Raw genomic sequence first — 15,307 nt, forward strand, 5'->3', positions numbered from 1 at the left:
TTTCTTCTTTCCTCCCTTCCCTTCAACACTATTCTCCCTTCCTCCTTCTCCTCTTTGTTTACTATCCTCCTCCTCCTCCTCCTCCTCCTCTCCCTTGCATATCTGTCCCGCCCTTATTGTCAACAGGTAAAGAGGAGGAGGAGGAGGAGGAGGAGGAGGAGGAGAGGAAGTGGAGGAGGCTATAGAAGTGGTGGAGATTTTGCAAGAGATGATACTAGAGGAGGAGGAGGAGGAGGAGGAGGAGGTGGAGAAGGAGGAGGAGGAGGTGGAGATGGGTGGAGGAGGAAATATCTAAGAGAGAGAGAGAGAGAGAGAGAGAGAGAGAGAGAGAGAGTCCACCCACCTCATCCACTTCCCTCCACATTTCTTCCTTTCCACAATAAAGAAATAAACAAATAAAAATAAATAAAAAATAAAGCAATCTGGAAGCCATTAGTGTTAGGCCTAAAAGGAGATGAGTCTTATCTCCACTTTAATCTCCCATAATAGTTTTGTATGACAGGAGGAGGAGGAGGAGGAGGTAATGGATATGGAAGAAGAAAAAGACTAGAAGAGATTGGATATGAAAGAGATGGAGGAGGAGGAGGAGGAGGAAGAGGAGGAGGAGGAGGAGGAGGTAATAGATGAGGAAGAAGAAGAAAAAGACTTGGAAGAGAAGGAAAAGGGAACAGAAGAAGAGGAAGAAGAAGAGGACGACGAGGAGGAGGAGGAGGAGGAGGAGATACCAGATGAGGAAGCAGAAGAAAGAGACTTGGAAGAGGAGGAGGAAGAGGGAATAGAAGAAGAGGAAGAAGAGGAAGAGGAGGAGGAGGAGGAGGAGGAGGAAGACTTCTTGGGAGGCGCATCTGTGGAGTATCATAGAGTGACCTTGATCAACCCTCCCCCCCTCTTTGACCTCCTCCTCCTCCTCCTCCTCCTCTTATATTTAAATTTTTCTGCCTTCCTTCCCTCCTTCCTTCTCTTTCTCCTTTCTCTTCTTTCTTCTCTTTCCAAGTCTTCCTCTCCTTCCTTCTCTCTCTTCCTCTTTCCTCTTTCTCTCTATTTTTCTTCTTCCTTCATCCTCCTTCCCTCCTTCGTTACTTCTCTCTCTCTCTCTCTCTCTCTCTCTCTCCCTCCTTCGTTCCTATATAATCTCTTCTTCGCCTTCTTCTTCTTCTTCCTTCTCTCTCCTTTGTTATCTCTCCTTCCTCCTTTCCTTCCCTCTCCTTCCTTACATCCATTTACCTCCTCTCTCTCTCTCTCCTCAATTACCCTTTCCCTCTCTCTCCTTCTCTCTCTCCCTCCTTCCCTCCATTACTCCTCACGAGTCCTCAGTGTCTGGATATCCTCAGGGGGTCCTTCAGAGTCCTCCTCCTCCTCCTCCTCCTCCTCTTCTTCTTTCTTTCCCTCCTCCTTGTTTTCCTTTCTTTTCCTCCCTTTTCTTTTTCCTTTCCTCCCTACCTTCTTCTCCTCCCTATAACCTCCTCCTCCTCCTCCTCCCCATCCTATATCACCTCCTCCTCCTCCTCCCCCCCCTCTCCCCCCTTCTATAACTTGGTCAAAGGCGGCCTTGTATGTGTCTCCGTGGGGGGGTGGGGATGAGGGGGGGAGAGGTCAGAGGGGGGCGGGGTCAAGGGTCAAATGTGGTGAGGGAGGTGGAGGTCAGGGTGATGGGGGGGAGGGAGGGAGGGTGTGAAGGAGCATGTCTGGTGTGTGTGTGTGTGTGTGTGTGTGTGTGTTCTAATTAGGGAAATGTGATCTGATATGTGTGTGTGTGTGTGTGTGTGTGTGTGTGTGTGTGTGTTTCAACTCAATTTTCTTTTTTTTTGTAATAGTCGTAAATTTGCACTTTTCAAACTTTCTCCCTTTCCTTTTCATTTTCTCTCCTTCTCTTCCTACCTCCGTATCTCCCCTCTTTCTTCTCTTTCCTCCTCCTCCTCCTTCCTTCTAATTTCCCTTTCATAATCTATTGTTGTTGTTTTTATTATCATGTACAAGAATTTTCATATAGCCCAAAACTTTCTCACATTATTTTCACACACTCATTCTTTTCACAAATTTTCCAGTCTTCAGATATAAAATATTTTCAAACTTTAATCTTTTTCATAACTTTTCCAGTCTTCAGGTATAAATATTTTCACACTTTCAATCTTTTCACAACTTTTCCAGTCTTCAGGTATAAATATTTTCACACTAACAATCTTTTCACAACTTTTCCAGTCTTCAGGTATAAATATTTTCACACTAACAATCTTTTCACAACTTTTCCAGTCTTCAGGTATAAATATTTTCACACTAACAATCTTTTCACAAATTTTCCAGTCTTCAGGTATAAATATTTTCACACTAACAATCTTTTCACAACTTTTCCAGTCTTCAGGTATAAATATTTTCACACTAACAATCTTTTCACAAATTTTCCAGTCTTCAGGTATAAATATTTTCACACTAACAATCTTTTCACAACTTTTCCAGTCTTCAGATATAAATATTTTCACACTTTCAATCTTTTCACAAATTTTCCAGTCTTCAGGTATAAATATTTTCACACTAACAATCTTTTCACAAATTTTCCAGTCTTCAGGTATAAATATTTTCACACTCAATCTTTTCACAAATTTTCCAGTCTTCAGGTATAAATATTTTCACACTAACAATCTTTTCACAAATTTTCCCGCCTTCAGGTATAAATATTTTCACACTTTCCGTTTCCAAAGACAAATTTTCACACCTTAGTCACGATTCGCTTTCCCTTCACGGGTTAGAAGTTTTCACGAATTTTACTTTCTTTTTTTTCATTGTTTTCCTCTTTTTCTTCACGTGTTTTAAAGTATTTTCCCGTGACTGCTTTCCTTTTCCTTTCCTTTCCTTTCTCTTCTTTCTGTATTTTAATTTTCCTCTTTTTTCCCTCCTTTCTTTTTTTCCTTTGTCTTTTCTTTATTTCTTATTTTCTTATCTTTTCCTTTTTCCTTCCTTTTCTTATCCTTTCTCTTTCCTCCACTCTTATCTTTTCTTCCTTTCTCTCTCTTTTTCCTTTCCCTTTCATTCTTCTTCTCCTTTCTCTGTTTCCTTTCCATATTTCATTCTTCTCTTCTGATTCCTTCCTTCTTCCCTTTCCTTCTCTTCCTTCCTTCCTTCTCTTCCTTCCTTCTTCCTTATTCTATACAGTTACGAAGCGTTGAGTCAGTGGGAACATTCTCTCTCTCTCTCTCTCTCTCTCTCTCTCTCTCTCTCTCTCTCTCTCTCTCACGATCATCGCCCTCGCTCACAAGACATTTTAAAGCAAGGCGTCACGAGGAGTTTTTTTCCCACAATTCTTCACGCTTGCCCCCCTCTCTCTCTCTCTCTCTCTCTCTCTCTCTCTCTCTCTCTGGCTCTCAGTCTTAACCCTAACGAGAGAGAGAGAGAGAGAGAGAGAGAGAGAGAGAGAGAGAGAGAGAAGGGGGGGGACCTAACCTCTGTGGCACTTATCAAGAACGTGTGTTTGTTTACAGTCACAGGGCGAGGGAGGGAGAGGAAGGAGAAGGGAACGCTTGAAGAAAGGATGGAAGAATGGGAAGCAGGGAAAATGAGGTTAGAGAAAGAGAGGATAAGAAGAGAAGGGAGGAGAGGAAGAAGGGAGGGGAGGGGAAACGATGGGAAGGGAGGAGGAAGGAAGGGAACGGTTGAAGAAAGGAAGGAAGAATGGGAAAGAGGGAGAGAGAGAGGATAAGAAGAGAAGGGAGGATAGGAAGAAGGGAAGGGAGGAGGAAGAAGGGAAGGGAGTAGGAGGAAAGGATGGAAGGGAGGAGGAATGACACTACAGTTGACATTGCAGTGAGGGAGAGCTTGAAAAATACAACAAAAATGACTAACACGTGACAACTAATTAATGGAAATCTTTGTATACACCCAAAAGAAAACAAAGAAAATAAAATGCAAGATGTATAGATAAATGTATAGATGTATAGACGCATGTATAGAAACTGACCTCTCTTTTGGGACACTCCTTTGACCTCTATTCAGGAGCAGTAAGTAGCGGGCTTTTTTATATATATTCTTTTCTTTACGCCCTTGAACTGTCTCCTTAGCTGTAAAAATAATAATAACTTGCATAACATAAGCAAATATACGCAAAATACATACCTCCCCCCTACACACACACACAAACACACACATATAGTTAACTTAATGCGTATAACGGTATCTTATAACCAAACTACGCAGGCATAATAGTCCACCTCGTTTGCTGTATAATGCTCCGTCGTAAACACTAAGAAAATGGGTGTCAGGTAGAGTCATTAGGAGGAAGAATGTTACAGGTAAACCTCACCATCACCTGGGCTGTTGTTGTTGTTGTTGTTGTTGTTGTTGTTTTTAGGTGAAGTTAAGTGAAGTTAGAGAAGTAAAGTTTGTGTAATTATTTGTAAAGGAATGTAGATAATAATAATAATAATAATAATAATAATAAGAAGAAGAAGAAGAAGAAGAAGAAGAAGAAGAAGAAGAAGAAGAAGAAGAAGAAGAAGAAAAAGAAAAAGAAGAAGAAAAGGTAAAGAAGATGAGGTAGAAGAAGAACAAGAACAAGAACAAGAAGAACAAGAACAAGAAAGAGAAAATAAAGAAAAAAAAAAAGCAGAGTCCGCTAAGTTAAGATAATCCAAGGTTTTAAGTTACAAAATAAAACACAGAGAGAAAGATGACTGATAAAGAGCGTGTGTGTGTGTGTGTGTGTGTGTGTGTGTGTGTGTGTGTGTGTGTGTGTGTGTGTGTGTTACCGTGTTATGGGTTAATGTAGCATCTTTGAACAGGTAACAGGTGTGTGACAGGTGGGATGGCGACCTACTGAGAGAGAGAGAGAGAGAGAGAGAGAGAGAGAGAGAGAGAGAGAGAGAGAGAGAGAGAGAGAGAGAGAGAGAGAGAGAGAGATTGCAACGTTCTCATAATCATACAAGTACTTATCTAAATCTCTTCCTCCTCCTCCTCCTCCTCCTCCTCCTCCTCTTCATTTCAGGTCAATACAATTACTATGCAACAACAACAATAACAAAAATAATTACGAGGTTTGTATCTAAGCTATTATTTCATTATTAAAAGTAGTAGTAGTAGTAGTAGTAGTAGTAGTAGTAGTAGTAGTAGTAGTACCGTAGTAGTAATAGTAGTAGTAGAAGTAGTAGAAGTAGTAGTAGTAGTAGTAGTAGTAAATGTTGTAGTTTCCAGTTCGTTTACCAGATGGCAGAACACACACACACACACACACACACACACACACACACACACAGAAGCTCAAATCACTACACTTCATCCATCTCCCTCATCTCTTCTTTCCTCCTCCTCCTCCTCCTCCTCCTTCATCTCCTCTTCCTTCTTCTTCAGGTGACGCAAAAGAGGTAATTGTGGGAAGAAAAAAGAGTAGAAGAATGACCAACGAACATCATCCATCAGTCAATCCATCCATTTCTCACTCTGACGACACGAGAGAAAGTAAGAGAGAGAGAGAGAGAGAGAGAGAGAGAGAGAGAGAGAGAGAGAGAGAGAGAGAGAGAGAGAATGTTTGTCTAAGCACAAATAAAAGAAAAAACAGACTCTTATTTATATATCGACTACAAATATAAATAGCCAAGGAATTTTGCACCTCTGAAAATATAGATAGATAGAAATAGATAGATAGATAATTTCACTGATAGATTGATGGACAGATAGACAAAGAAAAACACAAATTCATAGATAAATAGATATAAAAACATTAACCAATTAACTAAAACAGGTAGAAACACAACCCCCAAAAAATTAACCATACCAACAAAATAATTAAACTAACAAAACAATTAAAAACAAACATATATAAACTACAAAACTCTTTAGTACTCACAATCCAGATGGTGTTGATAACGACGATGATAAGCCTTGAGCAACGTTGGTAGCCGTAGAAGCTTTGATGTTGGAGGTAGTGGGTGGAGGACCGTCGGAAAGGGCTCAGTGAGGAGGGTAATTCAGCCCAAGATCGAAATACTTACTTCGATCTTCGTTCAGCCCATCCTTCCGTGCCCAGCGTCAAGGCGTGGCCAAGACAGTTTACGTGCAATAGTCTGTCCTCATGTCACCTAATTTTCAGCACCTCGCAATATACATGGATCTCAACGCCATCTGGTGGAGAAAAAGGTAGATGTTAGTTTGAATCACCAAGCGCAACAGACACATTTTCACATTCTTAACGGAGAGAGGATAATATAAGAGTTATCTAGTATCCTCTTTACCACCTCGCGATATACAAGCATCTCAACGCCATCTGGTGGAGAAAAAGGTAGATGTTAGTTTGAATCACCGAGCACAACAGACACATTTTCACATTTTTAACGGTGAGGAAAATGTAAGAGTTATCCAGTATCCTCTTTACCATCTCGCGATATACATGCATCTCAACGCCATCTGGTGGAGAGAGGGAAAGGTAGAGGTTACTTTGAATCAGCGCAAGACACATTTTCACATTTTAACGGAGAAAGGAAAATGTAAAAATTAAACAGTGTAATACAATTTGATACTAATAAAAAGGCGCCATCTGTCGGAGAGGAGGAAAAATAGACGTTACTTCGCCTCACGTCAAGACATGCATACATTTTAACGCCATCCACTAGAGCGAGGCAAAGATCGTTGTTACTTTAGCTTAATAAGGTAAAAAACACGTTAGAACACGACTGGACAGAAACACGAATAATATAAAATATGAAAGTGAATAGAATCAAGAGAGTTATTTTTCTTCTAACATTATACTCGTATCCTCTCTTGTCACACACACACACACACACACACACACACACACACAAGAAAAAACCGTCTACAATAAAACCGATTCATAAACACCGCAACTATAAGAAACACAACAATCATAAGCGCCATAACCCTCAGGCCGTCCACCAGGGTTGCGACACATTCATCTGATGCGGAGGGATTCTGTGGTTGACATGATGGCTGAGAGAGAGAGAGAGAGAGAGAGAGAGAGAGAGAGAGAGAGAGAGAGAGATTACAACACTTAATGGAGCTTACAGTGAGATAGAGATGGAGAGACGTAGAGGTAGAAGTAGAGATTACAACACTTGATGGACCTTAGCGAGAGAGAGAGAGAGAGAGAGAGAGTAGTGTTCATCCTTGCACCCATTCTGGCACTGACCACAAGCAAATGACAGAAGCAGAGTAAAAAAAATAATAATAAATAAATAAATAGCATTGCGCACATACCCATACCTCTCTCTCTCTCTCTCTCTCTCTCTCTCTCTCTCTCTCTCTCTCTCTCCCGTCACACCTGTTCTCTTTCTAATAACTTCCGGGTCATCTTCGTTTTGGTCCATTTTCCATGATATACTCTCTCTCTCTCTCTCTCTCTCTCTCTCTCTCTCTCTCTCTCTCTGACCGTTACATACACCCAGACACTAAATAGAATCAAATAAGAAGAAGAAGAAGAAGAAGAAGAAGAAGAAGAAGAAGAAGAAGAAGGGAATGAAAGTGATCAACAACACACACACACACACACACACACACACACACACACACACACACACACACACCATTTTTTCAAATACAAGACCAAAACCACGAACACTTTCCAACACACCTAAGTAGAGAGAGAGAGAGAGAGAGAGAGAGAGAGAGAGAGAGAGAGAGAGAGAGAGAGAGAGAGAGAGAGAGAGAGAACAAAAGTAGCGACTCACACTCACCTCCTCCTCCTCCTCCTCCATTAATCAACAGGAGGAATGAGAGGAAAATGGAGGAGGAAAGTGGAGGGAAAAAAAGGAAAAAAAGAAAGAAAATTTATGTCCACCCGGCGGGCAGAAATTACAGGAAAGAAAAAACAACAACAAAGAAAACAACAATTGATAAAACTTTCTCACTCACGTTGATGAATAGGTAGAGGGTGTGGGTGCGCTCTCTCTCTCTCTCTCTCTCTCTCTCTCTCTCTCTCTGTATGGCGTTAAATTTCAGGTTTACCGAAAATTCATTGTGAGAGAGAGAGAGAGAGAGAGAGAGAGAGAGAGAGAGAGAGAGAGCTATTACATCAGGTTACATAGCAATCAAACCACATATTTATTGTTGCCAAAATTGTGCGGTTAAGAGAGAGAGAGAGAGAGAGAGAGAGAGAGAGAGAGAGAGAGAGAGAGAGAGAGAGAGAGAGAGAGAATAATACCTAAAATTTCATCCAGTAAGAACCACAAAATATGACTGTCAAAATTGGGATATCACGAGAGAGAGAGAGAGAGAGAGAGAGAGAGAGACCAAACCCCTCCCCTCTCTCTCTCTCTCTCACACACACACACACACAAACCACACAAACCTCATCTCAGGTACAATGATCTAATTACAACGGTCAGCCTTCCAACCCATATACATAACAAACACACACACACACACACACACACACACATGAAGTAGATAGGAAGGTAGGTAGGCTAATGAGGTAGACCGGTAAGATAGGCTAATGAGAAGAGGTAGAAATTTAGCAGACATATGGAAGTGCGTATAAGTTCTGTATGGCTATAGTGAGTAAGCTATATTGAAAGCCTACGATAGTCTTACAAAAGTTAATAGTAGTAATGATAGAAACATGACCAAGAAGAATTAGAAAAGAAAGAACAATAAGAATATGAAGAACAGTTTATTTCCTTCTGATATATAAAGAAAAAAGTGGAAATACAAGAACTTCATGAAATCCATTACCTAACATCGATCTAGCCTACTAAACCAAAAAGAAGAATTAGAAAAGAAAGAAGAAAATGAAGAACAGTTTATTTCCTTCTGATATATAAAGAAAAAAGTGGAAATACAAGACACTTAATGAAATCCATTACCTAACATTGATATAGCCTACTAAACCAAAAAGAAGAATTAGAAAAGAAAGAAAAAGAAGATTAAGAAGTTTTATTTTCCTTCTGATATAACAAAAAATAAATAAAAGAGTAAATACAAGACACTTCATGAAATCCATTACTTAACATTGAAATAGCCTACTTAACCTACCTTACTAATCACAACCTTAACCATAATAAATAAAAATAAAGTGTAAATACAAGACACTCCATGAAATCCATTACTTAACATTGATCCAGCCTACTAAACCTACCTTACTAATCACAACCTTAACCATAATAAATAAAAAAAGAAAGTAATCATCCACAATAAAGAACTCATCCACAATTGATAGGGCTTTCGTAGAGATCGTGTTAGTATTTCCATGAACAGTTTTATGAGCCTAGTAATAGTCTGCCAAGGCTTCTACACCGTTAATGTGAAAACCACTCATGGGAGCCCGAATGATCTTGTGGCATTTGGATATAGTTGATGTGGATCCCATATGCCTCTGAGAATATCATTATTATTTTTATTAAAGTCACCCTCATCAAATTTCTCTCTCTCTCTCTCTCTCTCTCTCTCTCTCTCTCTCTCTCTCTCTCTCTGGCGGGATTTCTTCTCTCCAAACAATAATTTTGGTCTAGTTTCGATTTTTCAGAATGAATTTGCATTATTTATTAAACTGTTTCTCTCTTTATTCTCTTAGTCGCTTTCACATGACAGCAAATACTTTTAAAATGAGTAATAATAATAATAATAATAATAATAATAATAATAATAATAATAATAATAATAATAATAATAATAATAATAATGAACTTTGGGTGAGCATTCCCATAGACACAAATGAGAGAGAGAGAGAGAGAGAGAGAGAGAGAGAGAGAGAGAGAGAGAGAGAGAGTTTTCTATCTCCACGCTCTGTTTTTCTCTCCATGATGACACTAGACAGACTAACCACCTCCTCCTCCTCCTCCTCCTCTTCTTCCTCCTCCTCCTCTTCTTCCTCTTCTTTTTCTTCCTCCTCCTCCTCCTCTTCCAATACTTCTTTACACCTCACTAAACCTCACACGCACTTTTTTTTTCTCTCTTTTTCTTTCTCATTCTCTTTCTCATTCTCTCTCATCATTTTATTGTGTTGTCTTTGTCTTTTGGTAAATTGGGCTGTTGTTGTTGTTGTTCTCTCTCTCTCTCTCTCTCTCTCTCTCTCTCTCTCTCTCTCTCATATTCACGTAATAAACATACATTATTATTATTATTATTATTATTATTATTATTATTATTATTATTATTATTACATACCTTGAGTTTTAATTATGATGTTACAGAAGTCCACCCTCCTTGTAGTAGTAGTAGTAATAGTAGTAGTAGTAGTAGTAGTAGTAGTAGTAGTAGTAGTAGTAGTAGTAGTAGTAGTAGCAACACCAACTTCAAAATCACGTCAAAATTCACTAATACACTTATTAATATCTAGTAAATGTCTTGTTAATTAATTTTCTAACAGTAGTAGTAGTAGTAGTAGTAGTAGTAGTAGTAGTAGTAGTAGTTGTAGTAGCACCACTTCAAAAACACGTCAAAATTCACTTCACTTCCCAAAACCGAGTAAAAGTCTTATTAACAACCACTCCTCACTCCACCACCCTGCCACGTGCTCCTTCCACACGCTTCTTCACGGGAGCGGCAACGTCCTTCCTCCACGCCTTGCACGAGTAGACTGGCGCGGGAAAGGGGGAGGGACCGAGCGTTCGTTTTTCGATTCACACACACGTATATAATTCATACTTTTTATCTATGTTTAGTTCAATACGTGTTTTCTGCATGAATTTGTATAACCTTAGATGAGCGAATGCAATATTATACTCAGTTAAATTATTCTCTGTCACTCACGGCCCCGTAATACATACATACAGCCATACATACATATATACATGATTAGATTTCATAGTCATCTATATTTACTTTAATATGTCTTTGTCTGTATGTGTTACGTATATCACTTATAATGAGCAAAGATATCAGTGAATGCAATCTTGTCCGTCAAATAGCCTGGTCATCCATAAAAAACTAACACAATATGAATAAAGAAACACTATTATTGATAGATTTAAGAATACAAGACCACAGAGCGACGGAAAGTTAAAATAAAATAAAATAAAACCATAAAAGAGGTATACGCCCGAGATGGCAACAATGTCTATAGCTAATACGGCACTTACGTCACTTACACTTACGTCACCACTTACTGTACGTCTTCCCCTTTCTTTCCCACACGTCATTTTACCTCCTGGTGTTACGTGGGCTCCTCTCTCTCTCTCTCTCTCTCTCTCTCTCTCTCTCTCTCTCTCTCTCCTCCTTCCTTCCCATTCTGTTATTTTTTTCCGTTTCCTCTTCCCATTCAGTTTTTCTCTCCCTTTTCTCCTCCCCAAGCTCTGTTTTTCTCTCCCCTTTTTCCCATTCTCTGTTTTTCTCTCCCTTTTCTCCTTCCCATTCTCTGTTTTTCTCTCCCCGTTTTCCCTTTCTCTGTTTTTCTCTCCCCTTTCCTTCTTCCCATTCTCTTATTCTCTCTCCGTTTTCCCATTCTCTGTTTTTCTCTCCCTTTTCTCCTTCCCGTTCTCTGTTTCTCTCCCCATTTTCCCATTCTCTGATTTTCTCTCCCCTTTCCTTCTTCCCATTCTCTTATTCTCTCTCCGTTTTCCCATTCTCTGTTATTCCCGTTGTTCCTTTATCCCATTCCCTTATTCCTCTCTCCCTCTCCTCCTCTTTCGTCTCTCTCCATTTCCATCTCCCGTTTCTGTTCTTCCTCCCTTCCCTTCCCTTCCTCTTCCCCATCTGTTATATCTCCATGTCCCTCCCTTCCCCCTCTCTCCTCTGTTTCCCTTCCCTCCCTCTCCCTCTTCTTCCTCACATTATTACCCCATAATTTCCACCTTCCCGTCACAGCCATTTATTTTCCCATCACTTTACTTCCTATTACCTCCTTTATGCAGTCTTCTGTTACTTTACGTCACTTGTCTGTTATTTTTTTTGTGTGTTTGTCTAATCTTTCTTACGCTCTTTCACGATCTGTCCCTCATCTTTGTAACGCTTTCCCTCATAATAAACTTCGTAATACCCCGTCGACCTATAGGCCTACTGCCGCCTACAACATTTTATTTTCTTGTAAACTTAAAATCCATATAGGCAAATCTACCTTACCACCATATCTCTCTCTAGCGTGTATGACCTTTGAGTGTTCAAGGACAGTAAGCATAAGATGAAATATAAGTGCGTCCGATATCATACAGTGAAGAAGTGGAGATGGAAATCGTGATAGTGGGAATTGATAGTGAGGAAAAAATGGTGATACATGATTTGCATTTGTCTTCGTAAATCTTTTAGGCCCGTGTTTTAGGACGCTTTCATCTCCCACAACACATATTCCCGAAGGCCACAAAAGGCACACACACACACACACACTACAGCCGCGCGCGCCGAGTAGAAAAACAGACCATTGCGGAGCTCACGAGAACACTGTACTGGACTTGTTTTTTACACCTGTTGCATCTTTGGGGGTATTTCTTTATTTTTATTGCCATAGACGAAGTACCCCATGCTGACGCGGGTTCTTTGCGTATTGGCGGCCGCGGGGCTGGCGGCGGGGGGGCCCGGCGCGCCGCTAGTGCAGGTGGAGGCGCGGCGCATTAAAGCGGTGCAGATGCACAGCCACCCGCCGGACGGCCCGGACCTCATGCAGATTGAGGAGCTCCACCGCGGGCGAGGGCGCCACGTGGGGCGAGGGCGCCATGTGGGCCGCGGGTGCCACGGGCCACGGCGCCTCCACACCCACCACTGGGAGCCGCACAGCGAGCCCCGTGGCCGCCGCCGCCACCTCACCACCCGGGGAACCTTGACACGCCCTCCTGCGCCGCGCTGCCGCCATGGGCGTAGCAAAGAGAAGCGTCGACGCCTTCGACAAGAACTTGAAAACGAGAAACAGAAGCGTGAGCAGGAAAGAATACAGCGGCTGCGGCGCCTTCAACAGCAACCAGAGAACTCGGAGGTCAAAGAGGAGGAGAAGGAGTGCCGCGAACAGGAAAAACAACTCAGGTTGGCCAGGAAGCTTCGCAAACAGGAAAAGCGTCTTGAGCGAAGGGTTGAGAAGTTGCAGGAAAAACTCGACAAGCAGCGGCGAGGCTCGGAAACCAATGAGACTGAGCTCGTAATCCGGCCTCCGTGTAGCACTTGCTGCACCCAACAGACCAGAGGGACCACAGAGACCACAGGGGCTTCAACTGGGAGGAGCTGCTGCCCTCAAAGATGCCCCAGTTCACAAGGGTCATGTTGTTCCAGGGAAGCCCGTACATGGGTTGCTCCTACACAGACAGTACCCCTGCAGACAGTCCCCCCCCTGGTGCCCTACTCACACACAACTGCCCAGACAGCTCCTACATATGCACCACAGTCACTCCCTACACAGACAACACCTACACAAACGTCTACTGTAGCAACCAAGGCGAAGGAGAAAGAGGAGGAACTCTCTCCCCAGAAGGTGGGCCAATTTCTGAAGGTCCTGCAGCAGGCAACAGAGCAGGCAGTGACTCCCAAGAACCAGTCCAAATTGGAGGCTGTGAGCTCCCCGACAAACCTGTCTAACCCAGAGCCTGTGACCGCCCCATTACACCAGACAGAGGGCGTCAGCGCCCCTGCAAACCACTCCACGTCAGAAAGCGTTACTCCCCTTGCAAACCCATCCCTCCCCAAGGACACCAGCCCCCCTCTGAGCCAGGCTTGCCCTGCTGAGGACTCGGCAAAGGACAGCGAGAACCAGTGTCACATTAAGGAGGACGTCGAGGAGGACAAGTTGTAAGGCCAAGGAGGCCAGGGAGGGTGTCAGAGGGACGGGTATGTTTGTATGTTTGTTACACCTGTTAATCTCTTCATTATATCTGCTGTCACTGTTATCAAGTAGCACACCTGTTAGCTAAGGCAGCACCTCTCCACAGCAGCTCATTTCAGACTGCAGCTTTTTGTGCCTCCTGTTGTCTGGGTATCTCAGTGGTCTGTTTCCTCAGTGGTTTGATCGACACTGGTCTGGTCAGAAGGACTCTGGATGACAAACATTACTGCCCTTCTTGCCAGTAACAAGGCAGGTGATGAATGCTGGCAGACATCTTCAGGGTCAAGCTTTGGGGACTTGGAACAATGTTCAGCTGTTTGACAGCAGCCAGTCCTGAGCTTCCCTTTCCCAGCACTGAGCCACTCACAGAAGATCCTTGAGGCCACACTCATGATAAAAGGAAATATTACATCACCATGACTAAATTGACATTTTATTAGGTTCATATGAACATATATACAGATATAACAATATAGAGAGGATTTACAATAATATCTATGGTGTGATTTTCAGGAGGAACATATCAAAATGTTAAAAAAAATCATAAACACGAACCAAAATACAAAAAAGTCCAAATTTGTCTTTCAAACTTTATAAATATGAAGGAATCGGTGAGACGCAAGAAAACCCAAGCCTAAACACACACTTTAGTCTGTTTCATTCCATCTGTCCACAAACAAAGCGGGAATTTTGATGGATGTGGCACCTGCGCATTTCTAGTTCGTGAATGCGTGAAAATCAACTGTTGTGATAGACATTTAAGCCCCGGATTTTGTCTCAGAAATCTGGTCACCTTATCATATAGTCCTCCTCCTCTTGATCCTCTCCTCTGTTCATCACACACTGCTTTTCCATTATGTCACTCCACTTAGCTTTCTTTATTCACTACAAGAAACTATATAGCACTCGAACTTTCATTTTTAAATTATGTCGCTTAAGAGTGGTTCTTGCCTGGATGACCTTTTCCTGTGAGCCATGCTTGAGTAAACCGTCAGGCAAAGAATAATAATTAACCGAAAGGTCTCACCAACCAATGCGCCAGCCTATCCAAGCTCATCAAACAGCAGAACATGTACCATCCAATAAGACATAGGCTGGAAAGTGCATTGGGAATTCATTTCATATGGTCAGGGATAATAGTCGTAAATCTTGTGGCCAAGAAAATCTTTTAGAGCAGCTTAATTTGAAAGCACCATGCAAGGTCTCTCAGCTCAACAACTGCATGCAGAGGGAAGAGAATTCCAAGAGCTAAAAACACGAACTGGGAAGAAACGACACCGACACTCAAGGGAACAACGAATATGAGTAAGCTTGAAGACACGACGTACCTCTAGTGCCCACAACTGGAGCAAGCTGGAAGTCTAGTCGAGTGGTGTGGAGAGAGTCGTCCTTTACAGTGCTGACGGAGGTGTTTCAGTGTTTAGACAGTGTAGGTACGGAGTCTAGAGAGCTAATATGAATCCTTGGCTGAGGGAGTTGATATGTGGACATGAGGCTTGGTTAGGGAGGCTCTGAGGGTGGTGTGGATTTAGTGGGTTGCAGGAGGTGTTTCGATATGTAGGGCGTCATGAGTCTTGTATAGCAGGTGTATGTGGGCTTTGAGGAGGGTTTGGGAATCCCGAGGCGGCCGTGACA

The 15,307-nt window shown here is 42.0% G+C and overlaps 1 long non-coding RNA gene across 1 annotated transcript; it reads left to right on the plus strand.

Moving 5' to 3' along the window:
* Positions 1–2,098: 2,098 nt before the first annotated feature.
* On the plus strand, positions 2,099–3,207 carry LOC126991614 (uncharacterized). The gene is made up of 3 exons (XR_007745701.1): positions 2,099–2,410; positions 2,513–2,563; positions 2,613–3,207. It is a non-coding gene; the product is annotated as an uncharacterized LOC126991614 (long non-coding RNA).
* The last annotated feature ends 12,100 nt before the right edge of the window (positions 3,208–15,307 follow it).

The sequence above is a fragment of the Eriocheir sinensis genome, chromosome 7 (genome assembly GCF_024679095.1).
Source record: "Eriocheir sinensis breed Jianghai 21 chromosome 7, ASM2467909v1, whole genome shotgun sequence".
Lineage (NCBI taxonomy): Eukaryota > Metazoa > Arthropoda > Malacostraca > Decapoda > Varunidae > Eriocheir > Eriocheir sinensis.